The following is a 21,731-nucleotide window of genomic DNA, read 5'->3' as shown; positions in this document are numbered from 1 at the left end:
CTCAAGAAAGTGTGGGCAGGGAGGCAAGCATGAGGTAGTGTGGCTAGACCTAGGGTCAACTCAATCTAGACACAGTATGGATCATTCCAGGTAGGGGGGCTGATGTCAAGAAAGTGTATGAGATTTCAGTGCTGGCCAGGGTGTCACCACCACCTCAGTCGGCTGAGGGCATCTGTCCACGTAACTCAGGAGAGTCCTATAAGCCGGTCCCTGGCCCAATCTGCCCGCACTGAGCCTCAGGTGCAGACATAGCTTGTGGGTAACTGCAGAACTGGGTTTTGAGTGCTCTCTAAAGGCCTTTGTGGTGAGGGAGCTTTTTATGAAGTAGGCCTTTTAAATTGGGCCTTTTAAATTGAGTGGAAAGCCAGGCACCACACAGGACATGGGGGAGACACCACTGACTCTGGCCCCTTCCTCTTTCTTCTCTTCTTACCTACCATGTGCTGGTGAGCCTAGCTATACCGCGTGCGCATCCCCACTGTTAAGTTTCAAACCCAGGACGAGCAGCTGAGATGGCTGTTTAGCATATCAAGCCAGACCTGGCCTCTAGGTTCCCCAGCTCAGTGCCTACCCATTACAGGGTATGACTGGCACACCCTGCCTTCCGCCCTGAACTCTCCAGACCAGGAGCTGCGCTGCCCTTCCTCAAGAGGCTCTTCCCTACAAAATCCAGACGTTTCTCTACTTTGGTACCTCCTGACCCTCACCACAAAGGCCCTTTGAGAGCACTCAAAACTCAGTTCTGGGCAAGATGTGTCTGCATCTGAGACTTGGTACAAGCAGATTTGACCAGGGACCGGCTTATAGGACTCTCCCGAGTCACGTGGACAGATGTACTCAGCAGACTGAGGTGGTGGTGACACCCTGGCCAGCACTGAGGTCTCGTACACTTTCTTACCTCCTGACTGCTGTACTTGGCTCCCACGCCTCCTTTCCCCTCCCCATCTCCCCACATGGTTCAGGGTCATGACCACTCTGTACTTCCCAGATGTGTCTGTCACTGGCTATGCTCTCCTACTTATCTATAATAAACCTTCTCCTCCACTATACCCAGGAGCAGTCGTGTCCTGTCCTTTCCTTCCTTTCCCTTCCCTTCCCTTCCTTTCCCTTCCCTTCCTTTCTCTTCCCTTCCTTTCCCTTCCCTTCCCTTCCCTTTCCTTTTTTCTTTTCCTTTTTCATTCACTCACCATAGTCGGTGACTTTCTCACAGGACAGAAAGCAATGATGATCAGCCACTGACCGAATCTCTGAAGCCATGAGCCAGATCCAAATTAGACATCTTTAAAGTAAATCCGTTCCGTCATTGCCTGTGGTGGAATGGTGACTGACCGAGAGCTCATCCCCGGTTATTGTGGGGACTACAGCTGACAATATGAGCTGGGAGCCTTTGGGAACTTCTGAAGACGCAGGCAAGAGAAAGCCTAGGATGCTGTTAAGCCATTAAGTCTCGAGCATTCCAGTGGGAGCCCAGAGAACTGATACTGAGCTGCTCTGAGGGTCCTCTGCTCCTGGTCCGTGCCACTCACTCAGAGTCCTCTGCTACCTCTGCCAGGGGAGTACAGATGGACGCCATCTGTCCAGCACCAGGCTCTCTGTCTCACCCTCACAGACCTGCATGGTGCACAGCATGGAGATACGTGAAGATGGAAAGAGACACAAGTCCTTCTGGATTAGACACAGGCTCTTTTATTTTATGTTAGGCGTGGGAAGCCGTCTGAGGGTGGAGGTGTGGCTCCAGATGAATATGGGTCAGAGACCTAAGCTGGTGATCTCTCTAGAGGATGGCATCCGGATGGATGAAACCCTCTGTCTTTTAAAACAGGTCCCTTCAGTGCTTTGTGTCAGAGTACAGGCCTCTGTTGCTTGATCAGCAGGGTCCTCTGAAAGCTTCCTTGTGATCTGTCTTCTTTTCTCCCCATCCTATGGGCTTTTTTGGACTTTGTAACCTTGTAATTATCCAAGCTCTGTTTCCTGAGCTTTAGGCACAGCTAGGTTTAAGTTTGGAGGAGGCCCTGTTTATTACAATCAGTGACAATCACTGATTTCTGTTTTCAATGTAGAGCTTCTAACCCAGAATGACCAAAGTGTTTCCTCCCTTAGCCCACTGCACAGAGTTCTGCCATGGGAAAATCTGGTGCCTCCAGGCTCACACTCACAAACCCATCTGGAGCTTTTCCTGATGCCCCACTGTGTTCCTTGTACAGCTGTCCACCCTACTGAAAACATACTTTCATTCCCCATGGCTTTGCACACCTTTGTGTCCTCTTTCTCTTTCTTGTACACGTGACCTAAACCATATGCCATGAACCTCAAGACACTCATTTTGCCTTGGAGGGAAAATGTAGTTTCAGTTATTCAGATTTAGGTTTCCGAGTAAGTATTTTATGAGTATTAATGTACACACGAAGGTGGACTTTAGAGTATTAGATTCAGTGTTAGTTATGAGAACTTTTACTTTTAGGTGAAATTTTTATTTATTATACAGTAAGCTGCAGAGCCGCAGAGCCGTAGCAGGCAGAGAGCATTCGTCAGCCAGCCCCAAGCACCATCTGAGGCCCTCTGTCTTCTGAAGCAGGCCCTTCGATGCTGGCCAGACAGTACAGGCACCTTGTCACTAGGCCAGCAGACTCCTCTGAAACCTTCCTTATGACCTAGCTTACTTCTTCCCATACTATTTCTTTTTTTTTTTTCTGATAGATTTTCAGGACTCTGTAATCTTTTAACGACCTGAGATCTGTTTCTTGAACTTCAGGCTTGTTCAGTTTAAGTTTGGAGGGGGCCCTGTTTGTTTTGAGCCAGTAAAAGCCCAGCTGTGAAGACAAACCCTCGAGAGAGGCAAAGGTGACAGCTACAGCGTCAGCCTCTCCAGGGTGTCGATTCTCAGCGGCTGACTTGGGTTCTGGCTTCTCCTCCTTTAGTTCCCTCTTACCTTTGCTGCTCTCGTTTCTCGCTCCCTGTACCACGCATCTGTTTCGAGTTTTACCACTGCGATAAGAGTGTTTTATGCTGGCTTCTCTGAATTAAATAGAAAGTGCCGAGAGAAGTGTGGACAGTAATGGCCATGCCCAGTCCACACAGTGAGGGTGGGAGTGAGGCCTGCTGGAAACCGCACTAGAGTCCCTCCTTGTGTACCCTCCTTGGCACACACTGGCAAAGAACTTGACCGTATTCTGTCAGTGCTCGGTAAGGCTGAATGTCATGGTGGAAAGAAAAAATCAGGATAGTAGAAAATCCAGGCCACACATGCACATTGATGCTAGCTGCTTTTAGTCGGAGAGGTAGTAAAAAGCAAAAAGGAAGCAGCCAAGGGGAAGATCTGAAAACGGTACAATTTACCCCAAAAAGAAAGACATGTAACATTCCAGGCTAGTGTCACAGAACACAGCCATGACAGGCTCTCAAAGGCCTAAAAAAATTAAACCCACTTAAAATATTTTAGTTTGACAGTCTCTGGGTGACTTGCACACACAAGGAAACCTTCGGAACTGCTTCTTTACGATTCACTTCCCTCTAGTTAGGAATGCAGAACCTCATCTAGACGTGGTCTAGGGGCTCTGGTGCAACCCTAACCACTGACAGCCCTTCCTAGTGTTCATGGGATGCCGACTTTATAAGCACAGGTATGGGGGGCACGGGGCTGCCAGTGAACCACAGGGCAAAATCTGCAAGTAGCTCTGACAGGGAGATGTGAGAGTGAAGCCAAGGCTTCACGGTGGACCTCAGGCACTTACACACACCAGGATCATGGAACGATGCCAGTGGAAGCTGTAGCCACCCCCACCCCCCAGAGGTATGCGCAGGGAGACTGTACCCAGCAAGTCCACAAAGGCTGTGCTTCCAAAGCCCTTTGGAGCTCACTACTTGCTTTCCTGTACTCAGCATGATGGATGTGAAACAATATTCTTCAGTGTTTCCTCTGTGGCGGTGTTTACTTTCTTTGGTCTACACCTCTATTCCCCACCTCTGGAAATGGAGACGTTTAATTTGTGTTGTAGGGGAAGTTCATAACCTGCTCCATTAATTTTTTACAGGGGCCAAGAGCTAAGGATTTTCTTTGTTCCCCGAGGAGACCTTGCACTCAGACTTTTGACAGTGTTGGAACGGTTAAGACTCTAGGTACGTTTAGAGATGGACTGGTTTGAAGACAAACTTTCGAGAGGGGCAGAAGCTAAGGAGATGCCGTTGAGTATCTCCCTGTTTGCCTGCTGAAGACATAATTACCACATGGTGGTGCTTGGAAACCATAAGCCTTTAAGTTGTGCCTAGTAGAAGGAGCCGAGTGCCTCTGGAGAGAGTCTAGGGGCCTCGGCCGCTTCCTCTGTTTGTCACCTGCTTCTATCATAGTGTGCTATGGGATGTGACCAAACGCCCAGAGCAAGAACGCTACAGAACCACGCATGGAAGCCTCTGGAAATACCAGCTAGAATAAGCCCCTCCTCCTTCCTGCAAGTTCGTTTATACTCAGGTATTTGTGACAGAGACCACAGACAGACAGAAGAGCTATGTGTGTCTGTGGCGCTTCTATCAATAAAGGTGGAGGAAAATCCAACAGTGAGGTAGAGTAGCCCAATGCCACCGTGAAAGACAAGATGACCAAGGAGCACCAGGTCCATCCAAATGGTTTATACAAAGATTATCTCTGCACCAGATGCCATGAGTATGGGATGCAGCAGGGCGCTCACAGGGAGTTCCTACTCTAGAAAGAGGAGGCTTTTTAGTGGAAGGCGTTAGTCTCTCAAGAGGGAATGAATAATCTGCACAGGCAATGTCTGGACCCCCACAGGGAGATTCCCAAGCCCTTGCTCCCTTCAATTCAAAGTTAAGGAAACCTGTTCGGATGAAGATAAGGCCCTTAGTAAAGACCCAAGGATAAGAGGGAAGGTTGAGGGCTGTCCAATTAAGTTCCTTAAGAGGATAGAACTGGGGTCTCAGAATTGGCTCCACCCCACAGGCATCTGTCGAGGGGAGCTGGTGGCTCAGGAGCCCCCAGTGTATAAGTTCCCCTCAAGGACACTCTGGTGTTTGTGGCTGTGCCTAAGAGCAAAAGTCGATGTCGACATGTAGAACTCTGGCCCATTCACTTGCAGGAACTCCCGAGTGAATGTTACCTGGTGGACGGGTGAGCTGAACTTGATGCACTGCACAGACTAAGCTGGGATTGGAGAGAAGCCTGGCCGAGGGCTGGCGGCATTGTTAGTGACCAAGTGCAACCGCTTCAGCCTGTGACTCTGGCATGGCCATCAGAGGAGTCTCTGAGCCGTGTATCTTTGATGAGAGCATGGGTGCCATGCAGCACTGAAGGTAACTGAAGGGGCCCTTCCAAGGCTCTGGCCCAACAGTAAGGTTGGAAAGATTGACTTAAGAGTCTAGGAAACATCTGGACGTTGTCAGGATATGCAGCAGCACTTAAGCTGGTCCTACAGAACAAAAGAGCCTATACTCTTAGGCTCTTTTCATATTTTAATTATTCACTGTTTTATTAATACAAGAGGAGATTTTAGCACCACTAAACTTCATGCAATGTTTTCTTCCCTCGTTATTTACAGAAATCATTCCAATTAAAGATCAAAGCACACAAAAAGAAAAGCTTCTCGAATCAAAGCAGGGTTAGGGGTAGGTAGACGATGTCGGACTTTGTGGTTTGTTCAGCCTAGAGGAATGAAGGAAACGATATTTCAAAGTGAAGACTGAAGGGCAGAGCTCATCACCGAGGGACAGAAATATGATATATTGTACAGTGAGGAGGAGGATGCTGGTGAGGTGTGGTCAGGATAGAGCCTAACTGTGCCTCAGCCATATACATCTCCAGTCAGGAAATCCTGCATTGTGACAGCAGGAAGCTCAAGAGCACAGGGAGGTTCCAGGCCTCAGACAAACTTCTCAGGGGTGCGAGGGGCAGGGGGTGGGGACTGAGCAAAGGAAGCTCTGTGTATTCCAGTGAGAAGAAGGGAGGAAATTAGTTACCCAAAACAACTAGGCCCAGAGGCCCGGCTGCAGGGGAAAAAGCCCCCATATCCCACGAGATTTCAGGAAGCTGGTCCAGCCCTATGCAACAGCATGAATAAGGAGAGGAAGGAATGAGAAGGCAGATAAAGAGGTTTGCCGCAGCCCAAACCAGGCCGGCTTAAATACATCTGGCATGAAGCGGAAGAAGCATGAGGAGGACTGGGAAAAGGCATGTGGCTCTGCACAATAGTGGGGCCCCCTGGAGTGGGTGGGGAGTAGGAAGTAGGTCCAGGGCTTAGACGACCCCATCCCACTAGGACGAGAGGGAGCAGATGATCCGTTCACAATGAGCCTGCAGCATTCAACTGTGCAACAGTGGAAGTGAGAGTGGCTTCTGAAAGGGCTCTCAGAAAGACCCACCCCACCAGGTCGATTCTGTGGAAGCCTGCTGACTCAAGGACCCCACATTCTGGAGGTGACACTGGACTTTACCCACGGCAATACTATCCACTCTTTGTTGGAATCAAGCAGAAGCGTTTACTAGTTAATGAATTTCTATAACGCCTGTGAGATTCTAGGATGCAGGCACATAGAGAAGATTGGTTGAATCCAGAGTTTACCTGCTGCAGCCCTTAAGAAACCATCTTATTAAGAAGGCACTTAACGTTATTCATCATGATGCGAACCCTATCAGATCGTTTACTGGAAAGTATTCTGAGAAATTTACAGATGGGAAATGGCAGGCACCACAAGTCTGTTGGGTCTCTGCCCATTCTTTTCAAAGGTAGGAAATGTGCCTTTTCTTTGTGATATTGGCTCACCACGCTGTGAACCGGAGTGAGTAGACTGGGTCAGAGGTGAAGGGAGCAGAGCAAGCAAAAGTGTGTGGGTGATTACTGCACTCGGGCCTCGTTCCAGGCAAGGTGGTCAGCTTGATCTCAGCACAGTACTCTCTCGCCGTCTGCCAAGAGGATGAGGTTAATTGGATTGGCAGATGTGGGAGGAACTGATGTTAGCAGATCATTTAACCAAATGCTTTAGCGTCTAACTGGATTCTCTGTCAAGTGGTGTGCCTCTATGTGTGCATGCAATGCTCACAGCAAGCTACAAGGATTAGCCCATCTTACAGAAGAGAAACCCCCAAGTAATTTTGCTTTAGGGTACAGAGGCATTAAGACACACAGTAAGATGTATAGCAAACGCCTGATTTACTTCCCCGCTCTACACTTTAAAATATATTTACTGAAGGTCATTCATCCATGTGCATATATTGATTTAAAGATGAGAGTACTAGTCAGGAGGTAAGCTTCCTGCGGAGTTCCTAGTGTGTAGGAGGGAACTAGAGAGAAAGTACATTCATGTGGACTCTTCTCCAAGTGCCAGCTACATCCAGTCTTTTCTCCCCACACAACGGCCCTTCTAAAAACCATACAGACTGAAAATCTTACTTTCTGCCTCTACCCCGTTCCCTTCAGATGGCCCTCGGTAAAACTTTATTTCAGCTCTCTCTGTGAATACTCAGGAATGTGAACCCTTTGAAGCAGGAAATCCCACCATTGGGAAAATTGTTTTTGAATGTTGATGTGTGCTCCTGTTTGGGCCACCCCTGGCTGCCTCTGCTGTTATCATCATTGTAGTCATCATCAATGTCGTCGTCGTCGTCATCATCATCATCATCTTGTGACCTGAGCAGGACCTGTGCTTCTGGGGCTATTCCAGAGATAGGAAGTGATGATGATGTCTTGGAAACCTCTGGTCAGAAGCTTGGCTTATATAGAGTGTGGCCAGATGGCTTTGTCATCTGCCTTATCCACAAGTCTCCATTTGATAGAAATGCTGTGAAGCATAAGCCAAAAGGAAATTCAGATTAACTCTTCAGATAGTCAACACACACACACACACACACACACACACACACACACACACACACAGAGAGAGAGAGAGAGAGACAGAGAGACAGAGAGACAGAGAGACAGAGAGACAGAGAGATACAGACACAGACAGAGACAGACAAAGAGACAGAGACAGAGACACAGAGAGACACAGGGAGAGACAGAGAGAGACAGACACAGAGACAGAGAGAGACAGAGAAAGACAGAGAGAGAATATGCAGGGATACTGTGAAAGTTAAGGGAATAGATGTGCACTCAGTACTGAATGGTGTCTGGCAACATTACATGTTAGCTGTTATTGTCACTGATGTTTTTATGTGTTGCTTTCTGAAGATTTTGCTATAAATAATTAAAGGATACCTGGTCTAAAATAAGTCTCAAAGTTCCATTTACCGAACAGTTTTTCCTTTGTTGTTCTTTTCTCTTACATCTTCATTCTCTTTGTCCCTACCAAGTTAGTTACTTCTGTCAGCAAAGATACTCTCTCTCTCTCTCTTTTTTTTTTGTTGTTGTTCTTTTTTTTCGGAGCTGGGGATCGAACCCAGGGCCTTGCGCTTCCTAGGCAAGCGCTCTACTACTGAGCTAAATCCCCCAGCAAAGATACTCTCATGCAGAGGGCAATTAAAGTGTCCACACTCATGGTCGCTGATTTTAAAATGTGAAACTATGAACAGGTAATACCATGTGCACTATCAAATACTCAAGGACACCAGAGAATGGATGGCAAAAGCAAGGCATTTGAAGTAAGCGGTGAAGGGAGCCAGAGCGGCCTGTGAAATATCTTTGTGCGCATGTTCTGAATGAACAGGACTGATAGGAGAATGCTGGGGTATTTTTGAGAACCACAGTCTTTCTTGGCTCTTGGTGGACTTAACTTGGATGTGGGAGAGCTAAGCTCCCAGCAATCTGACTAAATCAATGCTAACCTGAGTGAGTGGCTTTTGGATACCTGTCTCCTGGATTTGAAGAATGAAATTCACGGAACACAGTGGGCGAGTTTTAGGAAGAAGTATCTTATTGTAAAGATCTTAAAAGAAAGAAGAAAGACAGAGCTCCAGTACATAAGAGGGGTCTCGGACCTGGGTATCATTAAAGGATGACTGTCTTAGACTTGACAAAGCTTTACCTGATGAAGAAATGGAGTCACCATGAGCTGGTCTGTCCAGTTCCTACTGTCGGTGTCCAGGCCTTCACTATGGTTCCCAGGAGCGAGGTTCCCAAGGAAGGAAGAAAGACATGAAAAAGTCATCCTGTCCTCCTGGCATCTCTGGTCTCCGTAAGTATGAAGCTACCAACCTGGGCCCAAGAATGTTTCTGGACTTCAGTTAACAGGAAAAACTATTTCAGTCTCTTTTACCATAAAGCTCCCTACACAATTTTTATCTCCTCTTCCTATCAATAAGCAGAAGGGGCAGAGCGACCATTTACAAAGAAGTAATGGCAATATCCACTCAAATGAAAATTGACATCTGTTTCGTTTCCTACCGTCCTACCACAACGTCTCTTGATCCTTATGTTTCTGCTTCGGGCTATTGACTGTGAGAAATCTTTGACCTGAAGATTTAAAATTCACAGTGATGGGGTGGGGTCAGAATGCTCATTTGTTAGAGATGTAAGTACCTTGCACATCACTTTAAATTTACACTGCAATCTTTCTCTACCTCCTTGTGGCATCCTTAAGGTAGTCAGTTTTGTGTGGGAGAGTGAAGGGAACAGAAATTGTAAGAGAGTTGTGTGGAAGGGGATCAATGCTGTGTTTCAGAATAGGAAATTTTTTATCTTGTTTTTCCTTTGGAGCTAAGGACCAAACCCAGGGACTTGAACTTGCTAAGCAAGTGCTGTACCACCGAGCTAAATCCCCAACTCCAGGAATTTTCTTAATATTTAGGGTTGTGTGTACATGTGATGAGTTATTGAATCCCTACTACTCTTTGTAACTCAACTAATTATTCAGCTGCCTAATCTCATTAACGGATTATTTCTGCAGAAGTGGCTTATTTGTATGATTCCTTTCAGTCTTTGTGGTGTGTGTGTGTGTGTGTGTGTGTGTGTGTGTAGCGCACGTGCTACAGACTGAACCTGTGCATGCCAGGCAAATGCTCTATCACTGAGTCACATCTCCAGCTTTTCTTTTTCAGTCTTAAATGTGCACTTCCTGAAGCTACCAAGAGTATTTGTTCTTGCAAACTCGAATAAGAGACTATAGACTCTTATCCCTCCAAGGCCCAAACACTGGAGAACACTGTTTTGATTTTTCTTTTAGGTCCATAACCAGTCTCTCCTGGAAACATGATTTTTACTTCCTTTTCTATTCAGCTGCTCTGTAAAACTATTCCTGTTCTCTTGGTTTTGCCACAGATAGGGCTTGCACAGCTGTTCCTTCTCTCTGTTTTCTTACTCTGCCATGTTTTCCACAATGCAACGCTAGCAAAATTCTACATAACCTCTGTGAAAGGATTAGAGGGTATGCATGTGGAAAGTTTTCATTTTAAAAATCTTTTCTCTCTTAAAATCTTTGTAGTTAAAAATGGAGATTTTTTATGGTTGGTTGGGTTGGTATAGCTTTCAATCATAGGGAAAGGTTGAAGTTACAACAAAAGATCTGGAAGATCCATTTTGAAGAGAATGGTTTAAAACAGAGAGAAAATGAAGAGGGTAGGAAGGGGAAGGGAGGAAAGGGAAGGGGAGGGGAGTGGAGAGGAGGAGAGTGGAGAGGAGGGGAGGGAAGAGGAAAGAAGGGAAAGGAAGGGAAGGAAAGGGAAGAGAGAAGAGGGGAGGGAGGGGAGGGGAAAGGAGAGGAGAGGAGAGGAGAGGAGAGGAGAGGAGAGGAGAGGAGAGGAGAGGAGAGGAGAGGAGAGGAGAGGAGAGGAGAGGAGAGGAGAGGAGAGGAGGCAAGGTTCGCCCACTTGGTCATCAGTGAGTCTCTCTAAGAACAGTTGAAACATACCTGACAGCGGACATTGGGTCTGACTGGCTGTAGTTTCTCTACTGTACCAGTCTTGCTAGATTCTGCCATTCTGCCATTCTGCTATATATTTTGAGCACTGCTACTCATCTAACCATCAAATAACTTAGTAATTATGGCTAACAAATTTGGAAGAATTCTTGAATTTTCCATACAGTCAGTTAGCTAAGTTATTTTCAATATCTAAAGTATTTCTTGGATATATAGATATAAAGCATTTTATGCCTCCGTTTTAAAATTTTTGCTTTGCAGACAAACTGATTTTGCACTGGCATTTCCTCTCACCCAAATAGTTTGCTTATGAATGGGCCCCCTAGCTCATTTGTTTTATATTATTACTAAGCCAATGTTTATATACTAAGAGTAAATGGAGCTATCATGCAGCATAGCCAGGCTGATTTGTTGTGATTTCAAGAGAGCTGAGATCTTTCCTGAAGACATGAAAACTAACTAAATGGAGAGAAACTTGAAGCAATCCCACTAAAATCAGGGACTAGACAAGGCTGCCCACTCTCTCCCTACTTATTCAATATAGTACTTGAAGTCCTAGCCAGAGCAATCAGACAGCGAAAGGAGATCAAAGGGATACAAATTGGAAGGGAAGAAATCAAAATATCACTATTTGCAGCTGATATGATAGTGTACTTAAGTGACCCCAAAAGTTCCACTACAGAACTACTAAACCTGATAAACACCTTCAGCAAAGTGGCTGGGTATAAAATTAACTCAAATAAATCAGTAGCCTTCCTCTACACAAAAGAGAAACAAGCCGAGAAAGAAATTAGGGAAATGACACCCTTCATAATAGTTCCAAATAATATAAAATACCTCAGTGTGACTTTAACCAAGCAAATGAAAGATCTGTATGAAAAGAACTTCAAGTCTCTGAAGAAAGAAATTGAGGAAGAGCTCAGAAGATGGAAAGATCTTCCATGCTCATGGATGACCATTTTGCCCAAAGCAATCTACAGATTCAATGCGATCCCCATCAACATTCCTACTCAATTCTTTATAGAGATAGAAAGAGCAATTTGCAAATTCATTTGGAATAACAAAAAACACCCTGACAGCAAAAACTATCCTCAAAAATAAAAGGACTTCTGGGGTAATCACCATCCCTGACCTCAAGCAGTATTACAGAGCAATAGTCATAAAAACTGTATGGTATTGGTACAGAGACAGGCAGATAGATCAGTGGGACGGAATTGAAGACCCAGAAGTAAACCCACACACCTATAGTCACTGGATCTTTGACAAAGGAGCTAAAACCATCTAATGGAAGGAAGAAAGCATTTTCAACAAATGATGCTGGTTCAACTGGAGGTCAGCATGTAGAAGAATGCAAATTAATCCATGCTTATCATCATGTACAAAGAGCTTAAGTCCAAGTGAATCAAGGACCTTCACATCAAACCAGATACACTCAAACTAATAGAAGAAAACGTTGGGAAGAGTCCCGAACACATGGGCACCGGGGAAAATTTCCTGAATAAAACACCAATGTCTCGGAGGCTGGAGAGATGGCTCAGTGGTTAAGAGCACTGACTGCTCTTCCAGAGGTCCTGAGTTCAATTCCCAGCAACCACATGGTGGCTCACAACCATCTGTAATGGGATCTGATGCCCTCTTCTGGCCTGCAGGCATACATGCAGGCAGAAAGCTATATGGTGTATACATAAATATAGTAAATAAATATTTAAAAAAAAAACACCAATGTCTCATGCTCTAAGATCAAGAATCGACAAATGGGACCTCAAAAAACTGCAAAGCTTTTGTAAAGCAAAGGACACTGTCATTAGGACAAAACAGCAACCAACAGATTGGGACAAGATCTTTACCAATCCTACATCTGATAGAGGTCTAATATCCAAAATATACAAAGAACTCAAGAAGTTAGACTCCAGAGAGCCAAATAACCCTATTAAAAATGGGGTACAGAGCTAAACAAAACATTCTCAGCTGAGGATTATCGAATAGCCAAAAAGCACCTAAAGAAATGTTCAACATCCTTAGTCATCAGGGAAATGCAAATCAAAACAACCCTGAGATCCCACCTCACAGCAGTCAGAATGGCTAAGATAAAAACTCAGGTGACAGCAGATGCTGGTGAGGATGTGGAGAAAGAGGAACACTCCTCCATTGTTGGTGTGATTGCAAACTGGTATAACAACTCTGGAAATCAGTCTGGAGGTTCCTCAGAAAATTGGACATCGTACTACCTTAGGACCCAGCTATACCTCTCTTGGGCATATACCCAAAAGATGCCCCAACATATAACAAAGACACATACTCCACTATGTTCATAGCAGACAGAAGCTGGAAAGAACCCAGATGCCCTTCAACAGAGGAATGGATTCAAAAGCTGTGGTACATCTTCACAATGGAATATTACTCAGCCATCAAAAACAATGACTTCATGAAATTCAGAGGCAAATGGAATGAACTAGAAAATACCATCCTGAGTGAGGTTACTCAGTCACAGAAAAACACACTTGGTATGCACTCACTGATAAGTGGATATTAGCCAAAAAGCTCGAATTACCCAAGATGCAATCCACAGACCACAGGAAGCTCAATAAGAAAGATGACCAAAATGCGGATGCTCCCACTCTTTCTTAAAAGGGAGAAAATATCCATAGGAGGGGATATGGAAGCAAAGTTTAGAGCAGCAACTCAGGGAATGGCCATTCAGAGCCTGACCCACATGTGGCCCATATATATATAGCCACCAAAACTAGAAAAGATTGACGAAGCTAGAAAATGCATGCTGAAAGGGACCGGATATAGATCTCTCCTGAGAGACACATCCAGAGCATGTCCAATACAGAGGTCAGTGCTAGCAGCAAACCACCGAAGTGAGAATAGGACCCCCTTGGGTGGAATTAGAAGAAGTATTGAAAGAGTTGAAGGAACTTGCAACCCGCTAAGAAACAACAATGCCAACAACCAGAGTTTCCAGGGACTAAACCACCACCGAAAGACATTGACTGACCTAGGGCTCCAACTGCATATGTAGCAGAGAATAGCCTTGTTGGGACACCAGGGGAAGGGAAAGCCCTTGGTCCTGCCAAGGTTAGACCCCACCCCCCCAGTGCATGGGAATATGGGGGGATGGATGTATAGGGGGAATACCCATATGGGGGAGGGGGAGGGGAAGGAATGGGGGCTTATGGACAGGAAACCGGAAAGGGGAATAACATTTGAAATGCAAGTAAAGACATATAGCTAATAAAAAATTTAAAAAAGAATGAACATGTAGGATATTAATACAAGAATTTTTTTTCTTTTTTGTGTCTATGCAATAAAGCCCATTTAAAGTTAAAAAAAAGTTCTATAGTGAGGGGGATCAATAAACCATTCTAGAACTCATCAACAGTGTACAAGAAGCTCACTTCAAGGCAATGCCTTTTATCATGGTGGCTATGTGTTTCCTCATCTGCTATTATGTGTTTCCTCATCTGCTATCATCTGAAAAGCACTGGGCTGGAGTTAGACTTATTTCTATTTGCTTGTGATTTCTGTACATATTTTTATCATATGAATAGAACAAAGCCACGTCTAGTTGTTTTTGTTTGTTTTTCTCTTTTGCTTCAAGCATCAGACCGACCCTTGTCACATCTACCTTTTTATTGACATTTATAACCAATTTTAACATCAAAACTAGATGACAAAACTTAGAAGTAAAAGGCTGGAAGGGTTTGATTGCCCCATGAGTAGGTGCAATGATTCCATTAAAGGACAGGAAAACACCCAAGCTCACAAGGAAACCCTAGGGTCTCCAAATTCTGCAATCGCAAGTGATTAAACAGTCTTGGTGAGAAGAGATCGGAAGATCTCTTCCTCTGGACATGTGGTGCTCCATGTTTTTGGTCTATTGAAGCATTGGTTAATTTGTATTGAAAAGTTTGGCTATGTATCAGTTGCCCAAGCTACAATATGATTCCAAAAAACAAACAAGGAACTTGTTTTTGGGGATTTTTTGTTTGTTTGTTTTGTTTTGATTTTTGTTTTTGCACCCTTGGCATTTAGACCAATGTGGGCATATAGAAACTGCTCAGTAAATTCTGTCCCAGCCAGCTATGGCTGTGGTGAGCACATACTAAGCACCAGGTGACTTCAACACCAAAACTTTATTTTCCCACATAGCTGGAGGCTTGAAGGCTCAGTTCAGGAAACATGTCAGGCAGTCTAGTGTCTTCTGGGGCTTGTTCCCTGGATGTGGATAGCTCCCTCTTGCTAATCCTGGTAAGCAGATGAGGGCTAGTCAGAAGGAGATAGTTAGAGAACAAGAGCTCCGTTGTATTTCTTGTAAGGACACTAGCTCAGTCTTTAGCACCCTACCATCATACCATCTAAACCCATAGATACTACATAAATTGGTAATAGATTGTTGATTGATAGATGGTAGATAGATGATAGAAGATTAAAATTAGATTTATTTATTATGTATGGAAGAATAGGGGCTAACAACTATTTATAATTCCAGTTCCAGGGGACCCTATGCCTTCATTTGACCTCAACAGGCACAAGACATACCTGAGGGCAAAAGGCTTATACACATAAAATAAATCTAACCAACACACACACACACACACACACACACACACACACACACACACACACACACACACACACACGGTAAGAGTGAAAGAAAAGGACAATAGTTCTCCCTTAAAATTTTTACATCTGAAACTTGTTTGTATTTGGCTGGAGAGGCCACTGATTTCCCCTTTTCCTAGTGACTTTCCACCCATGGCCCCCTTTCCATAATCTGAACTGGTCTGTCTCCAGGGATTTCCCTTCCCAGATCTTTTGTTGGAGCCCCTGCTTCCTTAATTTAGCTCTTGATTTATTCCCTTGTTTTTATGGATAACATTCTCTAGAAAAGGATGCCTGGGCATTAAATCTTGAGAGCCTTGAATGTTTGTAATGTCTATCTGGCCCTTACTGTTATGGCATGGCTCTCTTGTGACCACTCAGAGCACCCCCTTTCCTTCTGGTTTCCAAGTTAGCATTCAAGCTGTCTCACAGTACTTAAGTTCATATACACTTGCATCAAAGGTGACCTTTAGTCGTTACTGACGGCGATGTCTAACTTGAAGGCTATTTTTCTCCACATGTTTCCACCACAGTAGCAGGGTAGCTGATGAATACCGTGCACTGGTATTCTGTTTACCTCCTGTCCTTCCTCCTTGTGTGCAGGGAACATTGTTAAAAGTTCCAGAGCTATCAGCCAACAGCCAAAAAAGGCTCTTAGTAAGTTGTCTGTGGTCTGAAGCCTTCCCTTGAAGTTAGAATTGCTATTTACTTTCTTTAGAAATAGAAATAAATGATATCCCATATCTGTAATCCCAGTTACTTTAGAAGAATGGCAGGTACAGGGCCAGCCTGAACTATGAGCTGCAGCACTAGCTTGAAACCAAACCAACCAATCAACCAACCAATCAACCAACCAACCAACCAACCAACCAACCAACCAACCAACCAACCCAGTATATCCTCAGAAAACCAAAATAAATAAACCAGTTGTTCTCAACCTGTGGGTCATGACCCCTTTGACAAACCTCTATCTCCAAAAATATTTACATTATGATTCCTACAGTGGCAACATTTCAGTTATGGAGTAGCAATGGAATAATTTTAGGGTTTGAGGGTCACCGCAACATGAGGAAGTATATTAAAGGGTCATAGTATCAGGAAGGTTGGGAACCAATGGACTAAGCTAAGACCCTGAAATTGAAAACTTAATCTGTTAGCCACTATCTACTACCTTTCTATTTTCATTCTAGACTCTTCTAATTAACCCAGAATAATCATGCCATCTCACAGCATCTCACGGTCGTGTCGTGTCATCTCACAGAAGGGACAGTGGGAATGAAGAACAGGTATTCATATTTCGTTTTACTTTCCCTTCATGACTTTCATTCTCTCTTGTTTACTTCACAACACTTCATGTTCCCATCCCAGTGTTTTCAGTTTTAAATTCATATCTAAGACTCAGATCTATATTTGTCTGCCTGCACGATCAACATCACCTACAGTTAAACCTTCTGCATTTTGAAACTAATGGCAGAAATTGACCTTGATGTTTCCCAGGGGGACAAATTCATAAATATAAAAACAGGAAAAAAAATCCCTCACCAAGGTAGCAAATGACTCAGTACAGCTTCTGCAGCAAATGGGAGACAATCCACAAGGCCAGCACGCCACAAACAGCACAATAAATGATACAAGAGCAGGAAGGAGCATGGTGCTCACAGAGGGGCAGGAAGGAGCATGGTGCTCATTGAGTTGCTGCTGAGGCTGTTTATGTTTGTAGCACCCTTCTGGAGAAACTCAAGATGTCTATCACTTAAAACCATGCTTTGTAGTCAAAACAATACAGATATTGTTTTCACATAAAGGTGGTGTTCAGAACATTGGTAAATGGAATCTGCATAGATAACTTCTCAAAATATTGGCAATACTCAGCCCTCCTGATTCAGTACACCTCCTCGGTGGTGAGCTGTTAGACCAGCAGGTCAGTTTGAAATTTGAAGTGTCTTAATTACACTTTGACAAGCACAGAAAGGCTCCTTGGTAAGGCAGAAGGAGGAGTGGAGAAAGAGCTGCTCTTTACAGCATGTGAGCAGACATGGGTGTGGTGCAGGGCTTCCCTTAGGAGCTTGTACTGTGTTCCGGCTTTCTTAACCCGATGGGCTCTTCGGCCTCAGCCCCTTCTGCCTTCTGTCCTTGCAGAGGCCTCAGCATCCTGGGCTCATAGTCATCTCCTTGTAGCTGCTTCCGTCTTTAACCCAGGATAATTATTTCTGTTGCTAGAGATTTTAGTCTGGGCCCCAGCAGACCCCAACAGGCAATGAAGGCTAAACACTCAGTCCACAGTGTGCTTGTTAAAGAGAGTCATAACTGTGAAAACCAGAGAACGAGGATCTACTTCATGTGGCCATGATAGGAAGAGAAACAAAAGGAATCAGTGGTCCTCAAGCCTGCCTTTGAGTTAGTGACTTGAAGCTTAGAGTTAAAGAGGCCTGGATAACAGAACTGAGCAGTCCTGATCCAGGTGGAATCCCTCCCACCCATTGTCTCTTAGATCCAGTCTGTCCTGCTAGGTTGTCTGGCAATTGTTGAATCTTGGTAACATGTACCCACTATTCCAATTGTCTGTATCACAAAGGGAAGGGCATATGTCTCTTTAAGCATAACTGATTTTCTGTCAGGGCAGGTGCACTGCCTCCTCCAATCCCCTCAAGCCTCAACCTGCCCCATCTACAAGCTGTGCTATTGTTATTTAGAGTACACGTGTTTTTAAAGCAGGTTCTGAGCAGACAGGGTGTGTAGGCCAGTGTACGCCAGAGGTCTGGGCCCTGTGTCCACTCTCCCTCTTAACCACATGTATTCACAGTACTGGACCTGCATGCTCACCTCTTGGTTCTTCTAGGGCATTCACTGCAGGTTCTTGTCTCCCATGCTCCTTATGCTACGTCATGTCCCTGGCTGGCATACTGACACCTTGAATGGAGTGGCTTCTGCCAACTTCTCCTTTCTTGATCTTTCCTTCAGACCCCAATGCCACTTCCCTGTATACCAAGTCTTCCAAATCCAAAGCTTAGTCACCTTATTATCTGACCTACTTAGATTACTGTACTTGTTGTGCCCCAGTTTCTCCATGTAATGTAGGAGCCACAATAGTCTTAAAAAATAAAACAGATTTGCTGTGAGCCTTAAATAAGATCAAGATAAGGAACTCAGGCTTGTGGTTGACATCAGAGAAATCAGTCAATGTTTCGCATTGAAACAGTGATCGATTGCTAGTCTCATGGTTCTATCTAACACAAACATGATAATGACAGAAGAACCCTTTTCCTCACTTCAGGGCAGTGGGGTACTACCATCCTGTAACAATCATGGGATCATAGGTTTGCTAGCTTTCTGCATCTCTGGATAATGATTGGTTAGCTTGGAATCATGAAGAAAGAGAAGGGAAGCATAGATTCTCAGGAGCTGGCCCCAGGGTTAGTTAGTGTGGGGCTTGGTAACCATATCCCTCTCTCCTAGATATGTAATATTGTCCTTACAGCGTGGCTGTGCCATACCTGCAGACATCCTTGAACAGCTACGACATCAAGTGTTAACTCTGGTTACTTATCTGTTTTACCTGTGAGGGTAGTGAGGCTCAGAAAGAAATTTATCCTACTTCTTCGCTAAGTAAAAAGGGAGCAGAAAACAAGCAGCTCAAATTCTACAGTAGAAAATATTGTTGTTTTATTTTGTGTGTTTTCCTTTAATACCCCATTTTAATGGGCAGCATTCCCTTCTCACAACAGTTTCTTTGCATCTTGTAGATTTTCTGATGAACAAAATTCCCTCATTTGTTATTAATACCAATTACGATTTTTCAGTCATTTCAGAAGTGGTTGCTTGCATTACCCTACTTTTGTTTTTGAATGACAGAAAAATATATTCTTTAAAGAATAATGCTTCAGTGTGGAAATACATTGTTGGAGATTGGTTCTAATGCTTTGTCTTAATCCAGCTCCCAAAATCACATGAAAATCTGCCCAGATGCTAAGAGACCCTGTCCCCAGCTGGTTTTTGATTGATCAATAAAGAGTCAACGGCCAATGGTTGGGCAGGGTAAAAGAGGCAGGACTTATAGGATTCCCAGGGAAGAAACACAGAGGAGAAGGGAATTCTGCCACAAGAGGGGCGTAGGACAGACCATGCTATGATGGGAAAGCAGAGAGATTAGAATTAAGAGCCCGCTTGGGTCTGGGCCACCAAAAATAAAATATAGATTTAGAAGGCGCTAACTAAAGAATACTGGAGGTTTGGAAGTGCAAAGCTGTTGGGCTAGTCAAGACAAATCAAAATTAGGCTAGTGTGTGTGTGCACATGCACGTGCGTACATGCACAGGTGGGTGGGTGAGTGAGTGTGTGTGTGTGTGTGTGTGTGTGTGTGTGTGTGTGTGCGCGTGTGGTGTGTTTTTCATTCACGAATCCAGACAACTCTAGCAAGCTCACCCACCGGGAGCCAGAGTGGATTAATGATTCACTGCTACAATACGTAACATGTACTAGAAAGGGAGTTATCTGCTTAGAGTGGATTGTGAGCTTCTGAGATCCCTCACTGAACTTACACGATAACTCATTTTTATCAGTTGATGCGCACTTAAGTTGGTGGTAACAACTATGTAAATATTGACCAATAACTAGAAAGTTGCATGAGGAATATACACATGTGTGTATTTGTATAGGACATCTCTATTTGTATCATATAAATGCATTTATGAACAAGCACATATTCACACACTATAATAATACAAACTGCTCCAATACACTACTGCAATTCTAAATGAGTCTTCTTTTTGTTGTTGTTTAAGGTAAATGTTCAGGCTTCTTACATTTTTATAGCTGATTTCCTTCGTGTATTAAAGCACACTGCTGTGGTTTCATGCATAGCATGGTAATTTTTAGCTGTGCAAAGTCATTTTGATTGCTACCTGCAAAGCTCATAATTTTAAACCGTTTGAACTCATGATACCACTCAGATATTGCTCAAAAATGCAAATATTCACAATAGGAATGCCCACTAAAAATTATTTCCTTACAGGAATAGAACGAAAATAGAAGCGAAAAGTATGATAAAAATAAATGGGCATAAGAACTGAAACACCTTGGGGTGATAGTGAAAGGTTAAACAGGGCAAGGAAGATGGTGTTCTTATTGAAAGGCCCTACAAATTAATAGTCTAACCTTGACTGCTTCGAGCTGATTCTCATGTAAGTGCAAACTGAGAAAATATGTTCAGGTAGACCTTCAGGTTCTACTCGAACATTTTTAGAATATCCCCTGATGCTTATGATTAGGGACTCTTCCTCCTGACATACTTGGAGGCGGGCTATTTTTAAGCATCTGCACAGAATTCTGCTTCCTAGAGTTTCCACAGTTCTGATTTCTGCTCGTCAAAGTCAAGCCTCCAGCTGATTAAGTCAGAGGCAGGGGGCAGAGATGGTCCAATTACTGGAGGCAACGGAGCCTGCAGGAGTTAAAGGAGTACAAATGTAAAAAGTGTGAAGAGAATAAAAGGACAAGAGGCTTCATGTCTGTCTGTGGGAGATGAGGTGCTGAGGAGGTGACTTACCCAAAGTTGAAGTAACCCATTTTAGAGATTGTAAGACTGGTTCCTAAAAAGATTCATTGGTTTCTTCCTTCCTTCCTTCCTTCCTTCCTTCCTTCCTTCCTTCCTTCCTTCCTTCCTTCCTTCCTTCCTTCTTTCCTTCCTTCCTTCCTTCCCTTCTTCTTCCTCTTCTTCTTCCCCTCCTCCTCTTCTTTTCTCTTTCATTCTCTCTCTCTCTTTCATTCTCTCTCTCTCTCTCTCTCTCTCTCTCTCTCTCTCTCTAAAAGAGAGCAGGGTTTCAGTACTGTTGAGACTTGGGGACAGATACTCTTTTTGTTTCCTGCATATTTTAGAATGTTTAGCATCCCTGGCCTGTATGTAACCGATGTTTGTAGTTTCCCCTCATTGTGGAAAGCAAACACATTTGTAGTAAATGTCTATTGTCTACTGGGGTAAAGGGGGGTAGAAAAACCGCTGCTGGGAGAATGCCATTGAAATAAGGTCTTGTTTGATGCATATAATCAACTGGACACAGTGTTCTCTATCACCTGCTTAGTTTTATCTTCTGCTTTGTTGGTGTTTGTCTGCTTGCTTGATTGCTTGTTTATTTGTTCATTTATATATTTATTGAGAGAAGGTTTCTCTGCATAGCCCTGAGTGTCCTGGAACTCACCATGTAGACCAGGATAGCCTGGAACTCAGAGATCCACCTGTCTCTGCCTCCTGATAGTGCTGGGATTAAAGTCCTTCATCATCAGGGCCCAGCTTGTCCTCTGCTTTGAAGAAGTAAAGTGAGAGAGGAGATGGCAGA

The 21,731-nt window shown here is 44.1% G+C and overlaps 1 long non-coding RNA gene across 7 annotated transcripts in view; it reads left to right on the top strand.

Annotated features, from left to right (window-relative positions):
* LOC102547111 (uncharacterized) overlaps positions 1 to 21,731 on the top strand; it is an 85,514-nt gene that overhangs the window by 1,487 nt on the left and 62,296 nt on the right. For 5 of the 7 annotated variants that reach the window (XR_005500949.2, XR_001836715.3, XR_591090.4 and 2 more), the window contains exon 3: positions 16,593 to 16,688. This is a non-coding gene — a long non-coding RNA (uncharacterized LOC102547111). Of the gene's footprint in view, positions 1 to 1,210; positions 4,117 to 16,592; positions 16,689 to 21,731 lie in introns of all 7 variants that reach the window. The other 2 variants (XR_005500952.2, XR_591091.4) reach the window with 2 other exon arrangements.

This window comes from Rattus norvegicus, chromosome 2 (assembly GCF_036323735.1).
Source record: "Rattus norvegicus strain BN/NHsdMcwi chromosome 2, GRCr8, whole genome shotgun sequence".
In the NCBI taxonomy this organism is placed as follows: Eukaryota; Metazoa; Chordata; class Mammalia; order Rodentia; family Muridae; genus Rattus; species Rattus norvegicus.
The sequence above is the reverse complement of the archived record's forward strand: the minus strand, read 5'-3'. Positions and strand labels throughout refer to the sequence as shown.